This window comes from Dunckerocampus dactyliophorus, chromosome 2 (genome assembly GCF_027744805.1).
Source record: "Dunckerocampus dactyliophorus isolate RoL2022-P2 chromosome 2, RoL_Ddac_1.1, whole genome shotgun sequence".
In the NCBI taxonomy this organism is placed as follows: domain Eukaryota; kingdom Metazoa; phylum Chordata; class Actinopteri; order Syngnathiformes; family Syngnathidae; genus Dunckerocampus; species Dunckerocampus dactyliophorus.
The window spans coordinates 1,313,680-1,325,429 of NC_072820.1; the positions used below are offsets into that span (position 1 = coordinate 1,313,680).

Sequence of the window (11,750 nt, forward strand, 5' to 3'; positions counted from 1 at the left end):
TCAGTGCGTCCAAGAAGAAACTATTCCAGTGTTTCCAACAAGAAACTATTCTAGTGCGTCCAAGAAGAAACTATTCCAGTGTTTTCAAATAGAAACTATTCCAGTGTATCCTAGAAGAAACTATTCCAGTGTGTCCAAGAAGAAACTATTCCAGTGTATCCTAGAAGAAACTATTCCAGTGTGTCCAAGAAGAAACTATTCCAGTGTATCCTAGAAGAAACTATTCTAGTGCCTCCAAGAAGAAACTATTCCAGAGTTTCCAACAAGAAACTATTCTAGTGCGTCCAAGAAGAAACTATTCCAGTGTTTTCAAATAGAAACTATTCCAGTGTATCCTAGAAGAAACTATTCCAGTGTATCCTAGAAGAAACTATTCCAGTGTGTCCAAGAAGAAACTATTCCAGTGTATCCTAGAAGAAACTATTCCAGTGCGTCCAAGAAGAAACTATTCCAGTGTATCCTAGAAGAAACTATTCCAGTGTGTCCAAGAAGAAACTATTCCAGTGTATCCTAGAAGAAACTATTCTAGTGCGTCCAAGAAGAAACTATTCCAGTGTTTTCAAATAGAAACTATTCCAGTGTATCCTAGAAGAAACTATTCCAGTGTATCCTAGAAGAAACTATTCCAGTGTGTCCAAGAAGAAACTATTCCAGTGTATCCTAGAAGAAACTATTCCAGTGTGTCCAAGAAGAAACTATTCCAGTGTATCCTAGAAGAAACTATTCCAGTGCATCCAAGAAGAAACTATTCCAGTGTTTTCAAATAGAAACTATTCCAGTGTATCCTAGAAGAAACTATTCCAGTGCGTCCAAGAAGAAACTATTCCAGTGCGTCCAAGAAGAAACTATTCCAGTGTATCCTAGAAGAAACTATTCTAGTGCGTCCAAGAAGAAACTATTCCAGTGTATCCTAGAAGAAACTATTCCAGTGTGTCCAAGAAGAAACTATTCCAGAGTTTCCAACAAGAAACTATTCCAGTGCATCCAAGAAGAAACTATTCCAGTGTGTCCAAGAAGAAACTATTCCAGTGCGTCCAAGAAGAAACTATTCCAGTGCGTCCAACAAGAAACTATTCCAGTGTGTCCTAGAAGAAACTATTCCAGTGTTTTCAAATAGAAACTATTCCAGTGTATCCTAGAAGAAACTATTCTAGTGCGTCCAAGAAGAAACTATTCCAGTGTATCCTAGAAGAAACTATTCCAGTGTGTCCAAGAAGAAACTATTCCAGAGTTTCCAACAAGAAACTATTCTAGTGCGTCCTAGAAGAAACTATTCCAGAGCACCCAAGAATAGTTTAGTTTTAGTTTAGTTTAGTTTATTTGAACATGAAGGTTACAATGGAATACATCTCATTAAACTATGCCTGTGCGTCCAAAAAGAACCTAACACAAGATGTTTTGAATTTGTCACGTCACAAGTTGAGGAAGTGCATCCATAACTTGACAACGTCCCCCAAAATTGTTCTGTTTGGTCCGTTTGTATTGCTGTCGCTTTTTCTTGAAAAGAATTGCAGATCTGAATCGGATCTGAATCGAATACTTTTTTTGGGGGGACAGCAGCTGAAGACTCACCTCACGGTCACCGGTCCTGTGCTCTCGCCACGTCACAGACAGCTGTTTGGTGAACAACGCCATCTCTTGACCTCTGACCAATTGCAACACATAAGTATTTGTGGTGTATTTGATGACAGAAACCCACTCTTACAAGTCTATGACGTTGCCATCATGTAAACTTTCAGAGGAGCAACAAGCAAAGATTGTGGGGAAAGTTGTCCCAGAGCCTCAGAGAGACAAATATCTTGATGGCAGATGGCAAGATGGCATCCATCAGCCTTGATTTCCTCTTTTAGTGGCGAGTGCCTGAGATAAGACGCCGCCGGACACGCGGCCCAAATGCCTTCCACGGGTGTGCACGCATGTGGCGTTCAAGGCGGCGATGTTTATCAGTCGCATCGTTCTGTCACATTGGCTTTTCTTGGTATACGTGATGAGAGGCACAGATAGGACTTTATGGCAGCCGTGATAAGGAGTCGCCACCACCACGTCCCGTCCAAGACGAGCAATGGCCAAATGAAGGCGGCCTTATCGTCGCATCGGACGTTTAATGCAAGTCCATTTTCAAATCATATGGTCGTGCTAATGCACTCTTTTTCAGAGTATTGATTCTTTTGGTCCACTTTGTCCCGTCAAGGATCTTACTGGACCGTCCCACATGCAATTAGATGCGGCCGATAGCCCCGTCTTACCGAGCCTCGACTTGCTTCTCATGGGAACGTACGCGCCAATTGGATGAGCTAGCGTGTCTCATCATCTGATGTGTGTAACGCCTGCTTGCACAATTTGCTCTCATCAAGATGGAACTTTTAACATTTGCAAGGCAAAACCTTTTCCACCACTCATGGTAACACTGACAGCTAGCTAACCTCAAATGCTATGCTATAGCTATAGCTATAGCTATGCTATGCTATGTTATGCTATGCTATGCTAGGCTAGGCTATGCTATGGTGTAACAAGAAAAAAATGGGTGTTAAATAATGACACTAAGATCAAAATTGTAATAAATAATAATACAAAAAATAATATATAAATTAATAAGTGATAGATAAATAATAAAAAATAAAAATCATAAATCATACTAAATTATAATATGATAATAATAATAATATAATTTTAAAAAATTAAGAAAAGTGGAAAAAATAGGAATACATTTTTAATAATACATAGAAATAAATAAGTTAGAATAAGGAGAGACATTAAAAAAGAGATGGCATGGTATGGTGTATCTAGAAGCAAATAGGAGTTAAAATAATGAAACTAGGATAAATATTGTAATAAATAATAATATATAAATAATCATAATAAATTGATAACATTTTAAGTAAATAATAATATTTGAAATTAAGATAAATGAATCAAATGTGAAATAAATAATAATATCTAAATAATGCTAACATCTAAAAATAAAAGTAACATGTAATTTTTAAAAATAATAACAGTCATTAAAAATGTCAAATTAAAAATAACAAAGGTGATGAAATAGGAATACATTTTAATAATACATCGAAATAAATAAGTTACACTCAGTGGTGACATGAAATAACGCAAAATACAGTATATGGTATGATGCGGTGTATCAAGAAGCAAATAGGAGGTCAAATAATGAAAATAGGATAAACACTGTGATAAACACTAATGTAGAAATAATAATAAATTGATAACATTTCAAATAAATAATAATAAAATATAAATGAGTTTTTTGACAAATTAAAAATTACAATTAACAATTTTAAAAATACATTTGAAATTACATGTAAAAAAATACTAATAAAATAAATAATAATAATAATAAAATAATACAAATATACAATAATTCCATTCCATTCCATTTTCCTCCGCTTATCCGGGTCCGGGTCGCGGGGGCAGCAGTCTTAGTAGGGAAGCCCAGACTTCCCGGTCCCCGACCACCTCCTCCAGCTCCACCGGGAGGACACCAAGGCGTTCCCAGGCCAGCTGGGAGACATAATCCCTCCAGCGTGTCGTCGGTCTTCCCCGGGGCCTTCTCCCGGCTGGGCATGCCCGAAACACCTCACCAGGGAGGCGTCCGGGAGGCATCCGGACTAGATGCCCGAGCCACCTCAGCTGGCTCCTCTCCATGTGAAGGAGCAGCGGCTCTACTCTGAGCTCCTCCCGGATAACCGAGCTCCTCACCCTGTCTCTTAGGGTGAGTCCCGCTACCCTACGAAGAAAACTCATTTCAGCCGCTTGTATCCGCGATCTCGTTCTTTCGGTCATGACCCAAAGCTCATGACCATAGGTGAGGGTGGGAACATAGATCGATCGGTAAATTGAGAGCTTTGCCTTCCGGCTCAACTCTCTCTTCACCACGACGGTCCGGTACAGCGACCGCATTACTGCAGACGCTGCGCCGATCCGCCTATCGACCTCACGCGCCAACCTTCCCTCACTCGTGAACAAGACCCCGAGATACTTGAACTCCTCCACCTGGGGCGGGACCTCATTCCCAACCCGGAGGGAGCAATCCACCCTTTTCCGACTGAGAACCATGGCCTCGGATTTGGAGGTGCTGAGTCTCATCCCAGAAGCTTCACACTCAGATGCAAACCGTCCCAGTAAACGCTGCAGGTCACAGCTCGATGAGGCCATCAGGACCACATCGTCTGCAAATAGCAGAGATGAGATCCTAGTGCCCCCGAACTGGACTCCCTCGACACCTTGACTGCGCCTAGAAATTCTGTCCATGAAAATTATGAACAGAATCGGTGACAAAGGGCAGCCTTGGCGGAGGCCAACGTTCACCGGAAACAGGCTGGACTTCCTGCTGGCAATGCCAACCAGGCTCCTGCTCCGGTTGTACAAGGACTGAATGCCACGTAGTAGCGCCACCAATCCCATACTCCCGGAGCACCCCCCACAGGACACCGCGAGGGACACGGTCGAATGCCTTTTCCAGGTCCACAAAGCACATGTAGACCGGTTGGGCAAACTCCCAAGTACCCTCCAGGACCCTTGCAAGGGTGTAGAGCTGGTCCAGTGTTCCGCGACCAGGATGAAAACCACATTGCACCTCCTGTAGCCGAGGTTGGAGTAACGGTGGTACCCTTCTCTCCAGCACCCTGGAATAGACTTTCCCAGGGAGGCGTGCCCCCCCCCTATAGTTGGAACACACCCTCCGGTATACAATAATAATAGTGGTAATTAAACATGTTTTAAAAAATAATAAAGTGCTAAAATAGGAATACGTTGTTAAGGTAAGTAAATCAAATACTAAAACTCCAATAATATATATATAATAAATCAAATTATGATCATAAAAAATAATCATAATAATAGCAAAAAGTACGCTGAATAAAGCAACCAAAATATCAGAAAGTGTCGGTGTGATGCAAGTGCATCCCAAATATCAAACATTAAATTCATCCAACGTGAGCCTGATGCGCTTGAAAGGTCGACTGCTGATAGGGGGGGGGGGGGGGGGGGGGGGGGGGGGGGGGGGGGTATGAACTACAGTATGTTCAGTTGGACAAGAAATATAATCAAACATCCTCAGACGTCTTTGCAGATGACACCTGTCAAGGTCAAACGCCGTCTGTGTCTGAATATAATACTTGTAGAACGTAAGCTATAATATATTCTCACATGTAAAAAAAGCTTCCATCTCTCTTCTTCCTCTTGAATCCTTTTGTGGAAAAAAAGAATCAAAGTGAGATGTCTTCATTGCACCGTGCAGCTATGAATAAATAGAAAAAAGCACTTTGATGAATGAATTTATCAAACTGTCCTTAAATAAATGCACTTGTCAGCGGCTCGGAATTATGATGCGGAATTTATTAAAACCCGGCCCCCCTGCGGGCCGGTCCCGCCGCCGCCAGTGCATTCATCTTGGTGACGAGGGAATATGAGGCAGATCCCAATCAGGAGTCAAGGTGCTTTATTGAGCTCTTTGGGCTCTTTCTGCACGCTGCAATCAGCTGGGCTTTCACAAATAAGTAATGGCATCGCCGGGGGACACGCCGCCGCCACCGCCACCGCCGCCGCCGCCGCCTCCTCCTCCTCATATCTCACACAAACAGGACATAAATCTTTTTTTCCTTTCTCTTTTTTGGAAGTGAAATGTTTGATTTTGACCTCAAACAGGTGCTGTCAGCTTCGAGGTTGTTGAAGAAACGAGAGTTGCTTCCTTCATCGATCTTTGGGCCCACCTGAGGGTTTGCACCGCAACAGGAAGTGGGACCCATCCAGGTCTTATCTTCCCTCCCATCCGAGATGTGAACACTTGGATAAACAAGCGCTCCTTGGTGTCCCCCACCAAGTCCACTTTGTGCAGCGCGGCCGGCGGTTATGAAGAGCAGATGTCCTGCTTGGAAAGCTGCTTCCTTCCTCTTCACGTCTCTTTTCCGCACCCCTGGGAATAACGTGTTTGAAATCAAATCAAATGTCAAATAAAGTCAAATAAAATAAAAAATAAAGTCAAATTAAATGAAATAAAGACTTCTTTGCAATGTTGGGAGTAACGCTGTTTAAAAATAAACTAAGAAATAAATCAAATTAAATGTGGAACTCTGTCATGCAGGTCGTGTGTTTCTTATGGTGGAGTCATGAACAAGGCAAGTGAGGCCTGCAGTTCTTTGGATGTTGTTGTGGGGTCTTTTGTGACCTCTTGGGGTCATTTTGGTCGGCCAGCCACTCCTGGGAAGGTTCACCACTGTTCCAAGTTTTGGCCATTTGTGGATAATGGCTCTCACTGTGGTTGGCTGGAGTCCCAAAGCTTTAGAAATGGCTTTATAACCTTTTCCACACTGACAGATCTCAATTAATCTCAGTTAAGTTATCTTTCAACGGGAGGGGGGGGGGCAATCAATTTTTCACACAGGAACATGCAGGTTTGGATTTTTTTCTCCCTCAATAATAAAACGTTAAATTTAAAAGTGCATTTTGTGTTGAGTTGTGTTGTCATTGACTAATATTTACATTAGTTTGATGATCTGAAACACTGAAGTGTGAAAAACATGCAAAAAGATAAGAAATCAGGAAGGGGGCAAACACTTTTTCACACCACTGTACTTCAACACTATAATTGCTTTCCCTGGGAACTAATTGCATGAATGAATGATTAATGTGCTAACTTCTTGGGGAAAGTAACTAGTAATTAGAACTACTTACTTATTTAAAGTAATTTGCCCAACGGCTGTGATATTTAGTGTTTTCATGGCATTGAAGGCTTCTGGCGCCCCTAGTGGCCGGAAGTGCAAACGCTATCCTGAGGTATCTTTCCTGACAAACCGGCTGCAAACTTTTGCTGCTCTTTCCGTAACTTTTGAAACTTTCCACAAATGAAAGAAAAGGAGCCAGTTAAGGATCTCCTCCGCTCTTATAATTAGTCTTTTCTTTGTGTTTAATTACGCCGCTTTTCCGTCCGTTTGCCTCCTTTTGTTTCTGCCAGAGCATCGCCGATCCCCTCGGAGACGCTAAAGTCTTCCTATTGCTCTCGCCGCTCATTTCAACAAGATTTTTTTTTTTTTTTTTTTTACCATAATGCTGATTTTATCTCCTGTTAATTGCAGTATAATTATGAGAGGTAATTCTCGGCCAGGTCCGCCGATGCAGCGTGAGCCGAATCTGCCGGAAGGTTCAAGTCCTGAATGGAAATGGAGAAGAAGAAAGTTGGAGCTCTGACCTTCAACTCTTTTGCTTTCTTTGCTAACTTCCTTCTGCTGGCTTCAATGAAGCAGAGAGGACATAAAAGCTCCAACATTTTTACGTGCGGAGTCTCCCAGTTTATGTCTCTGGTGGGTGTGGTCACAGTAGGGGGTCATGTGACCACATCACATTCTCCCAAGCCTTGCGTTGATTGTCAAACGTTTAAATGGGTCCGTACATGTCTCCTTGAGTGGCGTGCTCACGTTTTTCTGGCTGACTGTGCTCCCAACTCCCTTGACATCATAAACCAGCTCCTCCCTTCCCTCCTCCCTGTTCAGGCTGTCCTAGGAGACGATTCGCTGAAAGACTAGGTAGGGTAGCTCTAGTCTGACTCGAGAGCAGAGCTCTGATCTGCGACTACAGACTGGTGCATCACCCACTCTAGACTGGAACTTTCTAGGCTTTCTTTTGTATCCTCTGGGCAATGTCTTAGAAGCCGTTCTTTTTCTCATCCAAACAGGCATCATCAGTTCCTGCTCAAAGACTAGGTAGGACAGCTCTAGTCTGACTAGACACAACAGCTCCAGTCTGACACTAGACACTCGTGCATCTCCCAGCCGAGCCTGGTGCTTTCTAGACTCAATCGAGCAGGCGTTATCAGTTCATGCTCAAAGACTAGGTAGGACAGCTCTGGTTGTCTAGACAGGACCGCTCCAGTCTGAGACCTGACCCTAGTTTATTGCTCAGTCCAGGCTGGCACTTTCTAGACTAGTCTCAGTCCAGGATGCCGTCTTGTGACGCATTCAGTGACCTGGATGAACGGTGATTCATGATGCCAAGGGAGTTGGTAGCAGAGTGTATTCTTTGTGAAAAGTGAAAAGGAGACTAAGATTAAGAGTAATTTCTTAAAGTGACAGGACACATAGCCACTCTTGGGGGGGTAGAAAGCTTGCTGGTTGGTCGAGGATCAAATAGTATGAAATAAAATGAATTTATAATCTTTAGTTCATGTTTTTTTACATTTGTTCTCTCTGTGTTACAGTAACAGTATCATAAAAATGATGGAGTTTCCCCCGATGTGTTATTTATTTATTTCAAGGGTATATTCCCACGGCGGGTCCCTTTCCAGTCAGTCAAAGGTGCTTTTTTACCTCAAACGTGTTAAGTTCCTCTTTTTTTTCTCGTGCACACGCTAACATGCTTTGGAGAATCTGTGCTGCTGTTGAAACAGGAAGTGAATCATGTGAGCGAAAACCACAGCGAGATACGCTTAACTCACGGCAACATCTTCTCGCTTTGACTGCTGCCATTGATTGATGATCATCGCCACGTGTGCCGGAACGTGTCACGTGGAGAAACCAGTCAGTCTCGCTGGGGGCGACCCGCCACCTCGACGCTGACTAACTTTTCACAGAAAAGTGGAAGGAGGCAAGGGATGTTTTATAAAGCAACACATGAAGTCATTTCTACGTATTCCAAGATAAAAGTCATATCGCTGAAAAAGACTATTATTATTAGCAACTTCACTCTTCGCTCTTTTTTTCCAAATTTTTCAAAAAATGTTTCAAATATTTGAACTTGCTTCCTAAAGAATCTTTGTAAATGTTTTGCTCGTAATATTATGACCTTTAGTCCTTTTAGTCGCATAATATTTGATATCCAGTGTTCCCTCGTTTACCCAGAATATTATAAGTTTATTCTCGTAAAAGGTCCACTTTTTTTGCTGTGAGAATATGATTTTTATTTTTCTCTTCATAGTTTGGCTTTAAAATTACAACTAGTTTTTCCATTTCTGTTCTGTTTTATTTCAAAAAATGTTGACCATGTCCTTGTAAATTTTCTTCTCGTAACTCTGCTGTTACTCTCGTAACATGAGAACCTTTTCCACAAACTAACTTTTCCCAAAGGAATTTCAACTATGTTTGTTGTTTTGTTTGTTTCTCATAATATTATGACCTTTAAAAGAGTCCCGTGTTTTCTTACTTTAATATTTCAACTCTGCTATAAAAATTACGTTATTTTTCCTCGTAATATTGTGGCATTATTCTCGTAGAACTACGCCTTTTTGTCATCAAATAACAACTTTTTCCTCTGAAAATGATCACTTTATTCTTATAAAAGCACTGAAGATATTCACTGTTCTGCACGTTTTTTTTAGTTTTCTTGTCAAGTTATGATTTTATAATAAAGGTAACACTTTGGACACCTCAAGTAGAAACCCATAGACCTTGGTGACCCCGACGTGACTCGAACACGCAACCTTCTGATCTGGAGTCAGATGCGCTACCATTGCGCCACAGGGTCTTTTTCCTTTATGTTTGTCCATAAAATTACGAGTTGATTCTCATAAAATGTACACTTTTTTTTTTTTTTTTCTTGTGAGAATATGACATTTTTCTCTTCATATTTTGACTTTATTCACATAAAATTCCAGCTATTTTTTCCATTTCTGTTGTGTTTTTTTTCAACTATTTCAACTTTTTTTTGTAAATTTTCTTCTCATAATTCTGATGTTATTCTTGTAACACTCTAGCCTTATCCACAACCTAACTCTTACAAAAAAAGAGAACTTTATTTGTTGTTTTTTTTGTTTCTTCATAATATTATGACCTTTAAAAGGGTCTCCTGTTTTTCACTTTCACAGACTTTTTCATAGTCTTTGGTGACCGCAACATGACTCGAACACATAACCTTCTGATCTGGAGTCAGATGCACTACCAATGCGCCACAGGGTCTTTTTGTCCCTTATTTTTGTCCAAAACATATGGCCGCAAGTCCGATGATACGACCACAAAGTCAATCATGGAAGTGCGGCCTAGGGTGTCCCAGTGCCAAGTGCACATGTGGACACCCTTATGCTTGAACATTGTGTTTGTTATTGACAATCTGTGACGAGCACAGAAGTCCAATAACAAAGCACCGCTCGGGTTCAGATCAGGGGGGCCGTTTCTCCCAATCACGCCTCTCCAGGTCTCACTGTCGCTGTCAACGTGAGCGTTGAAGTCCCCCAGCAGAACAAGGGAATCTCCTGAGGGAGCACTCTCCAGTACTTCCTCTAGAGACTCCAAAAAGGGTGGGTATTCTGAACTGCTGTTTGGCACATAAGCACAAACAACAGTCAGGACCCGTCCCCCCCACTCGAAGGCGGAAGGAAACTACCCTCTCGTTAACCGGGTTAAACTCCAACATGCCGGCCACAAGCCGGGGCACAACAAGAATTGCCACCCCTGCCCGTCGCCTCTCACTGCTGGCAACGCCAGAGTGGAACAAGGTCCAACCCCTCTCAAGAGGACTGGTTCCAGAGCCCTTGCTGTGCGTTGAGGTGAGTCTGACTACAGGTATATCTATCTGGAACTTCTCAACCTCATGCACCAGCTCAGGCTCTTTCCCTACCAGAGAGGTGACATTCCATGTCCCTAGAGCTCGTTTCTGTAGCTGAGGATTGGACTTCCAAGGTCCCCGCCTTCGGCTGCCACCCAGCTCACTCTGCACCTGACCCCTTTGGCCCCTCCCATGAGTGGTGAGCTCATTGGAGGGAGGACCCATATCGTCTCTTTGGGCTGTGCCCAGCCGGGCCCCATGGGCGTAGGCCCGGCCACCAGACGCTCGCTATCGTGCCCCTCCTCCAGGCCCGGCTCCAGAGGGGGGCCCCGGTGACCCGCGTCCGGGCAATGGAAAACGTGGTCCAATGTTTTTTGTCATCATAGAGGTCTATTGAGCTACTCTTTGTCTGGTCCCTCACCTAGGACCTGTTTGTCGTGGGTGACGCTACCAGGGGCATAAAAACCCCTGACAACTTAGCTCCTAGGATCATCGGGACACGCAAACTCCTCCACCACGATAAGGTGGTAGCTCAGGGAGGAGTATTTGTTATTTTGTTTCCCATAATAAATTTTAACCTTTCAAAGGGTCCAACGTGTTTTTACTTTAAAATTTCATTGACTTTTCCATAGTTTTTCGTTTTTAGAGTTATTTTGCCTTTATTCTCAGAAAATCACATCTATTTTTTCCATTTCCATAATGTTTCAACTGTGCTACAAAAGTAATGTTATTTTTCCTCACTTTTTTGTCATTAAATTACAACTTTTTCTCATAATATTTTGACTTTGACTCTGCAGATTTTCACAGTTCTGCAGTCTTTTTTTAGTTTTCTTGTCAAGTTATGATTTTATAATAAGGTAACACTTTGGACACCTCTAGTACAAACCCATAGTCTTTGGTGACCCCGACGTGACTTGAACACGTAACCTTCTGATCTGGAGTCAGATGCGCTACCATTGCGCCACAGGGTCTTTTTTCTGCATAGAATGCTCCGATATTCCCCAAAATGTCACTTTAGATCGGAGAAATCCCCAACCGTTTAGTGGCTTGGCCTAAATTCTCCGCACAATGACAGAGGATGCCTGCAGAGTTGCGGCGACATCATTAGAAATGCAAAGGGTGAGCCTCGGGAGCTTCCTCATTAAAGAAAGACATGACAAAAAAATGCATCTCCTTCGCAAACTTTTTACATTTACAGCAATAAATATGCACATGCTGTTCTTTTTCATGAAATTCCCGCCTGCAGCTGCGGGGTCGGTCCTTGGCAGTCA

The 11,750-nt window shown here is 42.5% G+C and overlaps 2 non-coding genes across 2 annotated transcripts; both read right to left on the minus strand.

The window, feature by feature from the left end:
- Window positions 1-9,390: 9,390 nt before the first annotated feature.
- trnaw-cca (transfer RNA tryptophan (anticodon CCA)) lies at window positions 9,391-9,462 on the minus strand. Its single transcript has one exon. It is a non-coding gene; the product is annotated as a tRNA-Trp (tRNA).
- A 1,916-nt stretch (window positions 9,463-11,378) lies between these two features.
- On the minus strand, window positions 11,379-11,450 carry trnaw-cca (transfer RNA tryptophan (anticodon CCA)). Its single transcript has one exon. It is a non-coding gene; the product is annotated as a tRNA-Trp (tRNA).
- Between the last annotated feature and the right edge of the window lie 300 nt (window positions 11,451-11,750).